Raw genomic sequence first — 17,323 nt, forward strand, 5'->3', positions numbered from 1 at the left:
ACTCCGCCTCTCAAAAACGTAATAAAAAGCAATCCAAAAGTCACATGTGCCTCAAACTGGTGTCAATAAAAACTACAACTCTTCCCACAAGAAACAAACCTACCAGAAAAAATGTTACATTTTATGGGTCTTAGAATGCGGCGATGCAGAATCAATTGTTTTTCTTCAAAAAGTGTTTTTATTGTGCAAAAATTGTAAAGAAAATCTTTATAAACTTGTTGTCGCAGTAATCATGCTGATTACAAAAACACTGGTGGAATTTCTGGAAATTATTTCTCTCTGCACCAAAAAATTGTAATAAAAGTTCCACAACACCTTAGATGTACCCCATCAAAATATACAACTCCGTGCAAAAAAACCACAAGCCCTCATACAGCTATATATGCGAGTCAGGGCTCTTGCTATGTGCCGATGAAAACAGCTTGATCCTTAAGGTACAAAATAGGCTGGTAACGAAAGGGTTAAACTACAATTCCCCAAATAGAATTCGGAGCATTCCAATAATCAGGCAGGACAACAGGGAAGATCCAAGGTCTGCTGGATGTTGTATGACAGAATACAGACTGCTCCGAACAGCAGCAGAGAATAACATTACTGCAGGATCTGACTACATAGTCTTTGTTTGTAGTCTTTAACCATTGAGACACATAGGTCTGCATAGATGCTGTATACTCCAAACAGTGTAGGATCTTTTCAAGAGTGTTTGCAGAGTTGATTTATGTTTATTATAGATGCATTGCAGCTGTGAAAAGGAAATGGGTTTCTAAAGTATACATGCCCTTCAGTGTATATTGGGCTACAAGTGTTCATAGACCCCGCCCCTACTTATCATGTGAGGTGCAGCGACTAGTAATCACTGTGAATACTCATCCTTATATCAGTGACCTGCTGCGGACCACGCTCCTTCCACTTTGTAACTCTGTTTATGGCCTTCTACAAAGTTAGGAGCACACTCCACTACTGAAATACTCTGCTAAGGACTTTTCTCCTTCCACTATGAAACTTTAAGGCCTCCCTCACACAGACGTTTTTGTACAGCATTTAGTGCTGACTTTTCAGCGCTGCGCTAAACGCTGTAGTACACGTCCAACTGAGATGAATGGGCAGCGGTTTCAGCACTGCTGAAAACGTGGCACAACTTGGTACCACGTTTTTTGGCAGCGCTACATGCAATCACTATTCTCCGGAGCTCTGGGCAGGCTGCTGGGCACTCGTCAAACCGACAAAGCATCTATTGCTAGTGATGGGGATTTTAATCCCTGCCTCCCAGTGAGAGATTGCTCTCATTGGTTCAGTGAATGGCTGTGATTGGTGCATACAGCGCTGGCTGTGATTGGCTGAGCCTGCTGACACTCAGAGGGCTCAGGTAATCAGAGTAATCTCTTGCTGGAAGTGGGGTCTTCAAACCCCATTACTAGCAAAAGATCCTCTGTCGGTGATGATAAGTGCCAGGAGCTCCGGAGGACAGCGGCAGGGACCTGGACAGTGTCAGCTAGATGAGTATTGATTTTTTTTAAAGCATCCTTGGCTTAGCTGTGCTGAAAACGCAGCCAAAAATGGGTTTTGGCAAAAATGCATGACAACGCTGCTAAAACCACAGTAAATGCGACGTTGAAAAACATTGCGTTTCTGCAAACTCCTGTGTGAGGGAGGCCTAAAGGCCAATTCATATGAAGAATTTTACAATGTCCGTATTCACAATTGACAGAGCACTGACCCATTACAGTTAATGGGACTGTACAAACGTGTCTTGTTTTGTAAAGAAATCACAGCGTTTCGTATTCTGGTCCAGCTTCTTGGACAAAGGTTTGACACATGGTGCACACACAGACGTGAAAAATGGACATATGCAACACATAATGATGTCATGCGGACATATACAAGCATTACAATCTGTCTATTTTTTCACGTACTGAACTCAGAAATGCTCCTGTGGATAAGGCCTTAGGACTCATTCACACAGGTGTAATTGTGCAGTGTATTTATGCGCATAATATGCAGTGAATAGAACCGATTATTTCAATGGATTCATTCATTCATTCACGTCTGCCATATAAATGAATGTACAAGTGCAAGTGTGCAGGAGCCCTGCGTATTCATTGTAAATTTAAGCATGAAAACAATGGGCCCTTTTATGGGGTTTTTTTTGCGCTTTTATGCGCACAAAAACTTCACAGAAGGGCCAAAATACACATGAAATAGGCAGTTTTTGTTCCATGAATATGTTGCATATTCACAAAATGAAAAATTTACACCCACTTAAGTGAGCCCTGAGTCTGTAATTTGACAGAAGAATAGCTCCCGTTAAATACTCAGTACTGCTGACACACCTTCTCCTACTAATCTGTAACTCTCAGCTTCTGACATTTTGGAGTATATATGACTTTTTGATTACTTTTTATTACATTTTTTTCTTGGTGTCAGAGTGACCAAAAAAAGTGAAATTCTGGCGTTGTATTTTATTCTGACAACGATCACTGTGGGAGATAATTAATGTGTTTCTTTTATTATTTATTAACTTATATTTTTTACAATAATTAATAACACTTTTTTTTTTTTACTTATTTTTTTACATTTGCTCTTCTAGTCCCCATAGAGGACTTGAACTTGTGAACACTTGATCGCTCATACAGTTAAATGTAATACCAGCTGTTTGTGGCTGGAGCAGGTGGGTGTCTGCTGTCAGCCGGTACCCGCCTTGAATGTAGTGGGATCAGCTCGCGATCCTACTCCCACTATACAAACCCGCACACTCAGGATGTAGGACCTGTGGTGGTAAGGGGTTAAATGTTATAACTACCACATAGTAGCTATAAAATGTCTACACATCCCTGTTAAAATGCCAGGTTTTTGTCATGTTAAAAAGAATCATTTCTGATTTATTTCCACCTCCAGTGTGTCCCGTTATCTGTACAATTCCATTGGAGAACAAACTGAAATCACTTAGGGGGCGGTGTCTATTAACTTGGCAATCCTTGCCCACTCTTCCTTGCAAAAGCGCTCCAAATCTGTCAGATGTGTAGCACCCTCTTCAGGTCACCCACAGATCATCACTGGGATTCAGGTCTGGGCTCTGGCTGGGCCATTCCAAAACTTCGATCTTCTGGTGAAGCCATCCTTTTGGTGATTTGGGGGTCTGCCTTTGGTCTTTGTCCTGCTAAAAAGTGAAACTCCTCTTAATCTTCAGCTTTTTAGCTAAGGCCTGAAGGTTTGGGGCCAAAATGGACTGATATTTGGGACTGTTCATAATCCACTCCCTCTTGACTAAAGCCCCAGTTCCAGCAGAACAGCCCCACACATAATGCTGCCTGCCCCCCACCATCATCACTGCGGGTTGGGGATTTTCTGGTGATGGCAGTGTTGGTTTTGCGCATGACATCCCTTCTAGAATTCTGGCCAACAAGTTGCCCCTCGGATTTATCAGACAGAACACGTTCTCCACAGACTTCTGAGAGACAGGATGGAGGTTTTGGCAGAACATGGCCAGGCTTGGATGTTCTTCTTTGTTAGATAAGGCTTCCGTCTTGCGCGCCCCCCACCCTTCCCCACTCCACAGCCCAGACATATGAAGAGTAGGGGAGATTGTGTCACATGACTGCACAACCAGTACTTGCCAGAAACTCCTGCAGCTCCTTTAATGTTGCTGGCGGCCTCTCAGACTAATGTTCTTCTGGTCTTTTCATGAATTCTTGAGGGACGTCCAGTTCTTCGTGATGTCACTGTTATGCCAAATGTAATCCCCTTCCTGCTGACGGTCCTCACTGTGCTTCATCGTATATCTATCTAATGTCTTGGAGATGTCTTGGCCCCCTTCTCCTGACTGACACCTTCCAAGGCCTAGCCTGATACTGTGCATTGGCCTTATTGTGAGGCAATTCTAATGGGCAGTGACACGCTAGCCACAACACCACCCGCATCATCTCAGAGGCAGAGTCTCCTCCAGCAGCTTCACATGAAGCTTCAACAAAATGGTGTCCTGCGACCATCATCGCCCCATTTCCTGCCACTGGTCTGTGGCAGGGAATAAGGACTTATCAGTCCCAGCACTCAGCCAGTCTGCTCTTTCCACATGTCCCCCTTGTGGCTGGGTCCTGAGCCGCAGAGGGTGGGGCTTCTCGCCGCGACATCAGGGCCGCTAAATGCAACTAAAGTCCTCGTATGGATATGCAGCAAAAATCCATGCATAACAACCAGCTGCCTGCCATAGTGTTCCATTGACATCTGCGCCGGCTTTATCTGACATGGATTTCGGTGTGTCAGCACACCCTTAAGGGTATGTTCACATGGCATTACCACTTCATAAAGCCGCATCAAAATCCGTGCCTCTGTCATGTTTTTTGCGCAAATCTGCATATTGCATTTGCCCTGTCAATGGGCAAAATCCATATACGGAATTTGGACTTGGACAATCACATTTCTGCGAGTTTCTTCTTTAAGAAGTGACATGTCACTACTTAATGTGGAAACGCTCGTCTCCACATTGAAATTCCACCCGCGGGTCTGCCCATTGATAGGGCAAATTCTGCGTGTGGATCCACTCCAAAAGCCTCGGCAGAAAGCTGCAGATCTTGACACCGTTTTTGAGGTGGAAATCGCCCCAGAATTTCCGCCACATGAGCATACCTTTTGGGGCTTCTTCATACGTTGCGGTACATCCACTGTAGATTTTGATACGGACTTCAGTCTGTCATCTAAAGAGATGAAATGTGGTGAAAATCCGCCTCATAAATTGACATGTGGTTTTACAATCCGCACCGCAGATCCGAAAGCATTGCAGCGTCTGGATGAGAATTACTGAAATCTCATTAACAATGGCGGTCCTGTAAAGTGCTGCAGATTTTGTGTGACCATAAGGTCAATTCGTGCGGGAATATTTCAGCTGCCAGGCGTGATCTTTCTATTATCGTATACATCGGTCCAAAATTTTACATCTGTGTGATCTTATAATAGCACATCGGAGCGCCACTCTGTTCGGGAACACGTGATTATTATAGGGCCACACAGTTGCAGAGGGGCCCTTGGGGCACTCCAGTCTGCCTTGCAGGGGTCTTCCTATACTGAAGCCTAGTAATGCATCACCAGCCCGCACCCCCTAAAGTGAGGGGTAGATCCAACATTTACTCGTGTGTGTGTGTGTGTGTGTGTGTGTGGAGAGGAGGGGGTTAATCTGGTGCCGTTTGCTTGGTTTCCTCTGCATAAAATTACACTTGATTTTCCTTCTGTATCGTGTAATTAACCTGGAAAAAGCTGCGCTAACGAACCATTAAATATCCTCATGAGAGACTCTAACAACACCTGGTGGGATCCGGGAGCCCAAAGAGATGCGCCCGAGGAAGAGACAGCCCAAAGAGATGCGCCTGAGGAAGAGACAGCCCCATGCGATGCGCCCGAGGAAGAGACAGCTTTGTGTGATGAGGAGGTGGAGAGCGCAGTAGCAGAGATTCCGCCATATAAGACTCCTCCGAGACAGAGAACACCGAGCTCAGCAGCTTCTGCGAGAGAACGGGGTCAGCTAGATTTCTCAGAGAAGGCTATAATGAAGAAGAGTGCGGATCTAACGGTGGAGCCAAAGGCAGAGAAGTGTAGATACTGCTGCTGCAGCACTACAACTTTCAGCATGCCGCTAGCCTCTTTGTTATACTATGTATAGGTCGTACCTGATGGGCAGTTTCCCCACAACTTATAACTTATTGATTGCATATGACATTAATCAGTGATTGTGGAAAGGGACCAATGTGACTCTTCCTGAAATTAGCTCCTTCCATCATGTGATTTATGTCCCCCCCCCTCCCCACAGATCAGACCCATGACCCGTCCTCCCTGATTCCATCTCGCTGCCCCCACAAGTGTTTCCTGAAATGCTCTGTGCTGCTGCCTCTCTGTGATCTTGGAACAGTAATAAGGCTCCTTCTGACCTTTCCGCGTTAGAATGCAGACACCTCTGATGTATCTTTATGGGTCGCCGTCACTGCCCAAATGTTCCCCAGAATTCCTATACATATTAAGTAGAGCGCTGGCTGCACCAAAGGGCGCAACGATGATCCTGCCACATCCAACGTCCCACATCACACTCCTCGTACACCGCAACCCGCCCTCCATCATCTTTATTACATTGTATTCAGTTTCCAGGAAGAGCAGAGCGGTTCTTGCCATACCGTGAAGTGCTCCCCTCAGAATAACTGTGCATATCTACATATATCGCACCGGTGTATAACAGTATACTATGTAATACAGAGGCCATGTGGAATCTATTAACTATCTTGTCAACTTAGTACTTGTACATAGGAGGCAGTATTAGAGTAGTTATATTCTTGTACACAGGGAGCAGTATTATAGAAGTTATATTCTTGTACATAGGAGGCAGTATTGTAGTAGTTATATTCTTGTACATAGGGGGGCAGTATTATAGTAGCTATATTCTTGTACATAGGAGCAGTATTATAGTAGTTATATTCTTGTACATAAGGAGCAGTATTATAGTAGTTATATTCTTGTACATAGGGGGGCAGTATTATAGTAGTTATATACTTGTACATAGGAGGCAGTATTATAGTAGTTATATTCTTGTACATAGGAAGCAGTATTACAGTAGTTATATTCTTGTACATGGGGACAGTATTATAGTAGTTATATTCTTGTAGATAGGGTAATATTATAGTAGCTATATTCTTGTACATAGGGGCAGTATCATAGTAGTTATAATCTTGTACATAGGGGGCAGTATTATAGTAGTTGTATTCTTGTACATAGAGGGCAGTATTATAGTAGTTATAATCTTGTACATAGGAGGCAGTATTATACTAGTTATATTCTTGTGCATAGAGGACAGTATTATAGTAGTTATATTCTTGTACATAGGAGGCAGTATTATAGTAGTTATATTCTTGTACATAGGAGGCAGTATTATAGTAGTTGTATTCTTGTACATAGAGGGCAGTATTATAGTAGTTATAATCATGTACATAGAGGGCAGTATTGTAGTAGTTATATTCTTGTACATAGGAGCAGTATTATAGTAGTTATATTCTTGTACATAGGAGCAGTATTATAGTAGTTATATTCTTGTACATAGGAGCCCCCCCCCCCCCCCCCGCATGCTGCTCGGGTGAGTACACAGTTACTCGATAAGACTGCTACTCGATCGAGTAGCAGCCTTAGATGAGCGTGCTCGTACATCTCTAATTCTTATACATAGGGGGAAGTATTATAGTAGATATATTCTTGTACTTAGGGGGAAGTATTATAAAAGGTATATTCTTGTACATAGGACGCAGTATCATAGTAGTTGTATTGTACATAGGGGGAAGTATTATAGTAGTTATATTCTTGTACATAGGGGGCAGTATAATAGTAATTATATTCTTGTACATAGAGGGAAGTATTATAGTAGTTATATTCCTGTACATAGGAGTAAGTCTTATAGTAGTTATATTCTTGTACATAGTGGGAAGTATTATTGTCGTTATATCCTTGTATATAGGGGGCAGTATTATAGTAACTATTTTATTGTACTTAGTAGTTATTAGTATGTAGCTCAAATGTGACAAACTATTTTTCATTGCCCTCTAAGTTGTTGTCACTCCTGTTCCTCTGCCACTCCTTACAGTTGATGCGCATTGCATTACCCAGCATTGGGTACAGAGAACATGACCCGTGCGCTCCACCATGAGCTGTAAGAGAGGTGACATTGGAGTAGTCCTATAATTTTGTTATGCTCCCTTTAGATGGAATTGTGTAAATAGTTTTGTCGTTCCGTTATTTATGTTGTATCCAATCCTTCACCTATGGAATATTCTGTATATCAGTGCAGGGTCTATGCCTTATGGAGACCCCAGACCCTATATTGGACTGACAAACAACAGCATGTTATCGGTTGCTGCATTGACAAGACAGATAGCTGATTTTTTTTATTTTTTTTCTTCTTCTCTGACTCCCCCTAACATGCTGCTGTTTGTCATTGCACAGGCCCAGGCACTGACGTTCCCCACTCTGGATCCCCACTCCCAGGGAAGCAGCATTTCAGCAGAGCCCAAAGGTGTGTGAGCGGAGCATCGTGTCAAGGCGTCTGCTCACACAGCCCCCACCCCGGATCAGGACCCTTTGCAGTGCTTGCAACTCCATCCCATTAGGACAGAGACCTGCAGAGTGTAATGTCACAGCGCTCAGTAATTTCTTTCTCTACGGACCAGCTTTATCACGCTTTTCTGGATGCACTGATGAAAAAGTGGTGAAAACTTTTATTAAGATGGCGGAACACCGACCAGTCAGGGCGGCTGTTTTCTGATGGACCGATATTCATGAGAATTCAGCTCAGTACTTTATGGAGCAACTCCAGACACATCTAAAAGTCTTCATTTGTAATTCAATCTTTTCAATAGGGGCAGTATTGTAGGAGTTATACTCTCATACATAAGGAGCGGTATTATAGTAGCTATATTCTTGTATATAGGAGCAGTGTTAGGGCTCCCACACACTTGCGTTTGCGTTTTTTGTTAACGTGATTGTCTATGGGACTTTCTAATGTTAAAAATGCAACGCAACGCAATGCAACTTGCGTTTTTGGTGCATTGCGTTTTGTTGCGTTTTTAACATTAGAAAGTCTCATTGACAATCGCGTTAACAAAAAACGCAAACGCTAGTGTGTGGAAGCCCTTATAGTAGTTATATTCTTGTACATAGGAGGGCAGTATTATAGTAGTTATATTCTTGTACATAGGAGGGCAGTATTATAGTAGTTATATTCTTGTCCATAGGGGGTAGTATTATAGTAGTTATATTCTTGTCCATAGGGTGCTGTATTATAGTAGTTCTATTCTTGTCCATAGGGAGGTGGTATTATAGTAGTTATATTCTTGTCCATAGGGGAGCGGTATTATTGTAGTTCTATTCTTGTCCATAGGAGGCAGCATTATAATAGTTATATTCTTGTATATAGGAGGCAGTATTATAGTAGTTATATTCTTGTACATAGGGGGCAGAATTATAGTAGTTCTATTCTTGTACATAGGGGACAGTATTATAGTAGTTATAGTCTTGTACATAGGACACAGTATTATAGAAGCTATATTCTTGTACACAGGGGGCAGTATTATAGTAGTTATATTCTTTTATATAGGAGCAGTATTATTTTAGTTCTATTTTTGGGTATTATTGTATCTTGACACCACCGGAAGCTAGGGGTTTGACAGGAGGAACGCCCCTCTCATATCCCTAGCTGCCGATGGGGTCAAGTGTGGAAGGTCCTAGCTGCCTACTGTGGATTGATGAGTACCAGCGCTGCAGTCTTAGGCTGAAGGTTCCTGAATACCTGTAAATGCTGCCATTGTACCGCTGTAACATGGCAGCATTTACATGTAATAAAGTAAGTGTAACAAGTGAAGTAACTCTCTGCCTAACCCTCCAGGGCAGGCACAAATCAATCCAGCCGCTGCAGCGTCTGTGCTCCATGTGGCCCAGCATTTCACGCATACTTACCAGCCACCTGCCACCTCCAGGCTCCGTGCCGCCCCCCGCCACACGACTCCATCCTGACCGGCGCTGACGCCTCCGTCGGGCCCTGCGGCTGTGTGCTCTGTTCCACCGATGCTCTCTGTGTTCCGTCACCACCTGTGTGCTCAGTGACAGCGGCCGCGTGTGTCATCCCTGACCGCCACTGCCCTGCTGACAGGTGACAAGGAAAGTGGTATCCCTTCTGTGGCGCCGCCAGGGAACACACTTGCATCTGGGGCTGTGCGGATGCAGCAGCGGCACACGCTCTACGCCTTGTGTAAAGAAGTTTAGTGGGCATGCAGGACCTGCCGCCGATGTAGCACTGCAGCCAATCACGTTGAGGGGGCGTCACCCCCCCTGTCAGTCTTGACTCCACCAGAAATTCCTGGTGGCGTCAAGATACAATAATACCCTGTTCTTGTACGTAGGAGCAATATTATAGTAGTTATATTCTTGTACATAGGAGCAGTATTATGGTAGTTATATTCTTGTACATAGGAACAGTATTACAGTAGTTATATTTTACATAGGGGCAGTATTATAGTAGTTATATTCTTGTACATAGGGAGCAGTATTATAGTAGTTATATTCTTGTATATAGGGGCAGTATTATAGTAGTTATATTCTTATACATAGGGGGCAGTATTATAGTAATTATATTCTTGTACATAGGGGGCAATATTATAGTAGTTCTATTCTTGTACATAGGGGGCACTATTATAGTAGTTCTATTCTTGTACATAGGGGCAGTATTATAGCAGTTATATTCTTGTACATAGGTAGCAGTATTATAGTAGTTCTATTCTTGTACATGGGGGGGCAGTATTATAGTAGTTCTATTCTTATACATAGGAGGCAGTATTATAGTAGTTATAGTCTTGTACATAGGGGGCAGTATTATAGTAGTTATATTCTTGTACATATGAGTCAGTATTATAGTAGTTATATTCTTGTATATAGGCAGCAGTATTATAGTAGTTATATAATTGTACATAGGGAGCAGTATTATAGCAATTATATTCTCGTACATAGTAGACAGTATTATAGTAGTTATATTCTTGTACATAGGGGGCAGCATTATTGTAGTTATATTCTTGTACATAGGAGGCAGGTATGTGAGGTGGAAACCTGCTCAAGGCTCCCTACCCCATGTCCTCTGGAATAAGACCTTAGAATTGATGACATCACTTGGAGAATATGCCACAAAATCGTTTTTCTCATGAATATTGGCTCCTCCCATAAAATATCTGCCTCTGCTTTCAGCTGATACTGTACATGTAGGGCAGTGACAGACAGTTAACCTCAGGGGAGGTGCGTTCCCTGCAGATTTTCTCAGGTTTTGGTTAAGACTCAGGTTCTAGTTAACCCTGTGATGTCTGATCCTGCTTTGGGAGTGTACAGCTCTTTGTCACTCATGGATCTTAGCAGTTGTGTTATATGGCAGTTATTATTTCGGTGCTATAATCCAAATATCTTCCCGCAGTGTATTTATAGACTGTATACAGTGCAGTTATAATTGCTGCGTATACACACTCCGCCTTAGAGTAGCCTGTAATATATTATGGAGAAGAGCCAGTGTGGTGCTTCAGCAGCTCCACCTGCTGGCCAGAAGGAGTACTGAAGCTACTGCTTTTACCATTCGTTTTCTGCTCATTATGTTTTATGTAATGTGTATTTCAGTACTTAGAATGAGTCTGTCAAGGCTGCCGTCCCTCTTAGCTACAAGATGAGCTTCACAGATAATACTTAAGTCTAAGTTTCTTACCCACTCTTATATTGTCATTGAGTGATTCGCTTCCACACACTAAGCTATACTTGATGCTCAAAGGCTATGTAGACTTTTGCAGCTACTTAATGCATTTTTAAAAAGCACATTTTAAAAATCTGTCACCGTTTTTCGTTTACAGCTGCTGTGCAGAGCAAACTACAAAAAAACCATGTGTGGTCTGTTCCTGCAGGCTATAATGCTCAACGTCCTCCTATATAAAGCACAAAAAGAGAGAGATGGAGATGAATAACACACGACTGCATGGTTTGTTGGTAGTCTGTAACCATAGAGACATATTGGTCTGCATTGGAGCTGTGTACACCTAACGGTTGGAAATTTCACTGCATGAATGTCCTCCGCTTCATTCACCTCTATGGGACGGAGGGAGATTGATGTGCATGGCCCCCTTTCTCTGTCCTATAAAGATGAATGAAGTGGTGGTCATGCATGCGTACTACCTCTCCATTCACATTCACGATTCTCGGGAATGCTGGTGGTTCTAGCCGTCGGATCCTTAGTAATCAGACATTTATCCCCTCTCCTGTGGATAGGGAGAAATGTCTTTTAGTGGTAAAATGCTTTTAAGGTGCCGATGCACTTTCAATAACCATCGGCCAAACACTGACCCATGAACACTTGGTGCAGCCGAGCATTTATTTCTTTTACAGACAGCAGAGAAAGTCACAACAGACAGCTCTGATGGCAGTCTATCTCCGGGAGGGGTAGGGGTACTATAGGATCATAAGAAAGGTTGGGGTGCCGCCATAAACGCATGGGCGTTGTACGGTCCTGCCAGAATTGTCCAGTTTGGCTTTCGTCTAATTTGTCCAGGGAACCTTTCTCAACTGGATGTAGTCTGTCCTTGCATCACATGGTCAGTCATTTATTTGAATGGCCGAATGTAATACTACATCTCTCCAGTAGTGGCCGCTGCAGGTAAACTACTGTATATCTTCTCCATTTCATATCACCAAACCAGTTTCAATCCCCCCCCAAAATGTGTTGTCTTAATGGAACTACCGCTTTATTAACTTTTACTAGAACTTATATACTAAGGTCTAAAATACAATATAGTGGAATATATACGACATTACATATATACCATGCTGCTTGCTTAGTGCACTTCCCCCCACCTGCTTGATGCTGTGAACTAATATAAGTATATATACCATTCTTATGTAATCTTCAATAAATCTGCTTCGATATATGCATGAAAACTGTCTGGTGTCTCTGTGTGTTATTGTGTATCCGTATTCTTTATGTGTCTGCCAGCTGATATATACAGTGTGTGGGTGTATACCTATCATGGATGGTATATTCAGTTTTGGATAGAATATCACACTTTATGGAATACCTGAAAAAAGTAAACCTGTCTTTGACTTACTGTAGTTTGCATTACATTCTGCTCTCTGCTCTAGTCACATCCACAGCTGCATTCACATTTCTGCAGGCTGCTGCTGGAATCATTCAAGCTCTGTTAATGCTGTGTTCTTTGCTGCATTGCATTATTGTGTAGTACAATCATGGGATTACTGTGTAGTGTGTATATTTACAACCCCAATTTAAAAAATGTTGAGCGCTATATAAAATGTAATTCAATTATTTGGAAATCCCATGTAACCATATTTTATTTACCATAGAATATACAGTATAACACATATCAAAAGGGGAAAGGGAGACACTTTTCTATTTCATCATTTGAAAATTAGCACATTTAGAGATTGATGGCAGCAACACACCTCACAAAAGTTGACAGATTTAACCAAAGGCTGGTAAAGTAAGTAATACTAGTGAAAAACAGCTGGAGGGTCAATTTTCTAAGTCATACGACTATATAAAAAGAACATGTTAGAGAGGCAGAGTCTCTCAGAAGCAAAGATGGTCAGAGGTTCACTGATCTGTGAAAAACTGCATCTAAAAATTGTATAACAATTTCAGAAAAAATGTTCCTCAATGTAAAATTGTAAAAACCTTGAATATCCCATCATCTACAGTACATAATATGATCAAAAGATTCAGAGACTGTGGAGAAATTCATGCATGACGGACAAGGCTGACAGTCAATATTGTATGCTGGAGATCTACGAGCCCTCAGGAGCTGCTGCATTATATAGGGGCGTGATTCTGTAATCCCTGCATGGGCTCAGGAATACTTCCAGAAATCATTGTCTGTGAGCACAGTTCTCTGTACAATCCACAAATACAAGTTACAGCTGTATCATGCAGAGAAGAAGCCATATATTAGCACAATCTAGAAACACCGGTGTCTTCTCTGGGCCAAAGCTCATTTATAACGGACTGAGGCAAAATGGAAAACTGTTCTGTGGTCAGATGAAACAAAATGTGAAATTATTTTTGGCTTGGGCACTTACACATCCTGACAGGCACTATCAATGCTGAGCCATGTATAGAGGTTGTAGAACAACATATGCTCCATCCAGACAATGTCTCTTTCAGGGAAGGCCTTGTATATATCAGCAAGACTATGCTAAACCACATTTTGCATCCATCACAACAGCATGGGTTCACAGAAGTGTTCGGGGGTGAACCGGCCGCCTGCAGTCCAGACCGTCCACCAATAGGAAACACTTGGCACATTATGAAATGGAAAATCCGGCAAAGACGACCGAGGACTGTGGAGCAGCCAGAATCCTACATCAGACAAGAAGGAGACAACATTCCTCTCCCAAAACTCAGGCAATTGGTCTCCTCACTTCCCAGAAGAGTGGATGCTACACAATGGTAGTCATGGTGCCGCCCAACTTTTGTGAGATGCATTGCCTCGATCAACTTCTAAATGAGTTATTTTTTTTAATTCAATGGAACAATGTCCCCCTTTCCCTCTGACATGTGTTCCGTTGTGGATACAATATGGTTAGATGAGATTTTGGAATCATTGCACTCTTTTTTTTTTCCTTTTTACATTTTTTTTGCATTTGAGACAGCAACCCAACTTTTTGGGAATTGGGGTTGTGTGTACAGGACAGGAGCAGTGGGCCTATGCATCATCTGCAGATACAGAAATAGAAGAGTTACTGATCTACCTCAAGCTGCAGACATCCACATCCACATATAAACTGTCCGTGACACAGCGTGGATGAGCCGGGCTCCTGACGTTGCATGACTCTTGCCTATTTCCCCTTTTCTCATTCTCACTTTAGCATTTTTACTTTCCGCCTCATTGCCCTGTCAGCAAATCCGTCTCATCCTGATCTGCCCTGGGCACAAGAAAAGCAAGGACTTCACAGTTGCCGTTTAAATACCCCTCCTTTTTACCCGGCCCCCTCAGCCGAATATCCTCAGGCTCAGAGATGTAACACTAATGCAGTCTGCCAGCTGCTTTGCTGTGTACAGCCAAGCCAAAGTCTGCTCGGCACACAGGGCAAATTTCAGTCACTTCATTTTAAAGAACCACTCCGCTTACAGCTGATACTCACATCCCTGCCGGAGCGAATGCAGTGTAGACGTTGTGTGAAATAGGTTTTGCATTCTCTGTACTCGGTGTCACCACCTGTTGATAAATGCATTGTAGAAGTTGCCCAAGGGTGAAAGATATAACTGCTCTCAGCTAATGTCAGACAAGAATGCAACTACTATTATACTGCCCCCTATGTACAAGAATATAACTACTAAAATACTGCTCCCTATGGACAAGAATATGACTACTATAATACTGCCCCCCTATATACAAGAACATAACTACTATAATACTGTCTCCTGTGTATAACTATTATAATACTGCTCCTTATGTACAAGAATATAACTACTAAAATGCTGCTCCTATGTACAAGAATAGAACTACTATAATACTACCACATATGTGCAAGAATATAACTACTATAATACTGTCTCCTGTGTATAACTATTATAAAACTGCTCCCTATGTACAAAAATATAACTACTATAATACTGCCCCCTATGTACAAGAATATAACTACAATAATACTGCTCCTATGTACAAGAATACAACTACAATAATACTGCTCCTATGTACAAGAATACAACTACTATAATACTGTCCCCTACGAACAAGAATATAACTACTATAATACTGCCCTCTATGTACAAGAATATAACTACTATAATACTGCTCCCTATGTACAAGAATATAACTGCAATAATACGGCTTCCTATGTACAAGAATATAACCACTATAATACTGCCTCATATGTACAAGAATAGAACCACTATAATACTGCTCCTATGTACAAGAATACAACTTCTATAATACTGCTCCTATGTACAAGAATACAACTTCTATAATACTGCTCCCTATGTACAAGAATATAACTACTATAATACTGCCCTCTATGTACAAAAATATAACTACTATATTACTGCCCCCTATGTACAAGAATATAACTACTTTAATACTGCTCCCTATTTACAAGAATATAACTACAATAATACGGCCTCCTATGTACAAGAATGTAACCACTATAATACTGCCTCATATGTACAAGAATATAACTACTATAATACTGCCCCCTATGTGCAAGAATATAACTACTATAATACTGCTCCCTATGGACAAGAATATAACCACTATAATACTGCCCCCTATGTACAAGAATTTAAGCACTATAATACTGCTCCCTATGTACAAGAATATAACTACTATAATACTGTCCCCTATGTACAAGAATATAACTACAATAATACGGCCTCCTATGTACAAGAATATAACTACAATAATACGGCCTCCTATGTACAAGAATGTAACCACTATAATACTGCTTCCTATGACAAGAATATAACCACTATAATACTGCCCCCTATGTACAAGTATATAACTACTATAATACTGCCCCCTATGTACAAGAATATAACTACTATAATACTGCTCCCTATGGACAAGAATATAACCACTATAATACTGCCCCCTGTGTACAAGAATAGAACTACTATAATACTGCTCCTATGTACAAGAATATAACTACTATAATACTGCCTCCTATGTACAAGAATATAACTACTATAATACTGCCTCCTATGTACAAGAATAGAACTACTATAATACTGCTCCTATGTACAAGAATAGAACTACTATAATACTGCTCCTATGTACAAGAATATAACTACGGTACTATAATACTGCCTCCTATGTACAAGAATATAACCACTATAATATTGCTCCCTATGTACAAGAATATAACTGCTATAATACTGTCCCCTATGTGCAAGAATATAACTACTATAATACTGTCCCCTATGTGCAAGAATATAACTACTATAATACTACTCCTCTGTACAAGAATATAGCTACTACAATACTGCCCCTATATACAAGAATATAACTACTATAATACTGCTCCCTATGTACAAGAATATAACCACTATAATACTGCTCCCTATGTACAAGAATATAACTGCAATAATACTGCTCCTACATACGAGAATATAACTGCTATAACACTGCCTCTTTCTTCATATTCTATGATCAAAAGCTGCTACAAATAGTATCCAGTAATGTTGTGGTCAGTTTTACAGGTTCCTGAGTGGCGGATGTGTTGGCCTTTTTAGTTGTGCGGATAATGAGAGGAGACACAAGGTCATTTCTATACTGGCGATGTACCTCCTGCAGTGGGCAGTGCCCTGTAATGCCGTTCTGTATGTAGATGTCCCCTTTCCATCTTACGGACCCTTCTGGCGTCCATCCCCGTAAAACGACTTTTCCTGAGCCCTGCTTTGGCCTACATCTCTCTCCCCTCCGCGCCTCATCTCCTCTGGTGTTAACTGATACCGCAAGTAATTTCAGCTGAATGGATGTTCAGACCAGAAGGTTAATACTCTCAGCTCTGAGTATTAATGATGACACATTGCCCATCCTCCGCTGGGCATGATGCCACCCCGAAGTCTCCTTGTGTGATTGTTCTGGCTGATTCACGTCTGACCCATTTGACCTCCATGTGGGGCTGAAGGCTACGAGCCTCTACCAGATCTCCCATTAACTTTATGGTCCGAGTAAAGTCCCGGAGAAGCGGCAGCGTCTGTGTGCCGCCTATTATGAGATTCCAGATGGCATTTATATTAATAGATATAAAATATTCAGGCTCGCCGCCCTGC

The 17,323-nt window shown here is 41.8% G+C and overlaps 1 protein-coding gene and 1 long non-coding RNA gene across 4 annotated transcripts in view; one reads left to right on the plus strand and one right to left on the minus strand.

Moving 5' to 3' along the window:
• IQSEC3 (IQ motif and Sec7 domain ArfGEF 3) overlaps positions 1–17,323 on the plus strand; it is a 73,678-nt gene that overhangs the window by 34,187 nt on the left and 22,168 nt on the right. The gene's annotated exons all lie outside the window — the stretch shown is intronic.
• LOC136611364 (uncharacterized) overlaps positions 1–17,323 on the minus strand; it is a 41,575-nt gene that overhangs the window by 8,803 nt on the left and 15,449 nt on the right. The window lies entirely within an intron of this gene.

The sequence above is a fragment of the Eleutherodactylus coqui genome, chromosome 2 (genome assembly GCF_035609145.1).
Source record: "Eleutherodactylus coqui strain aEleCoq1 chromosome 2, aEleCoq1.hap1, whole genome shotgun sequence".
In the NCBI taxonomy this organism is placed as follows: Eukaryota; Metazoa; Chordata; class Amphibia; order Anura; family Eleutherodactylidae; genus Eleutherodactylus; species Eleutherodactylus coqui.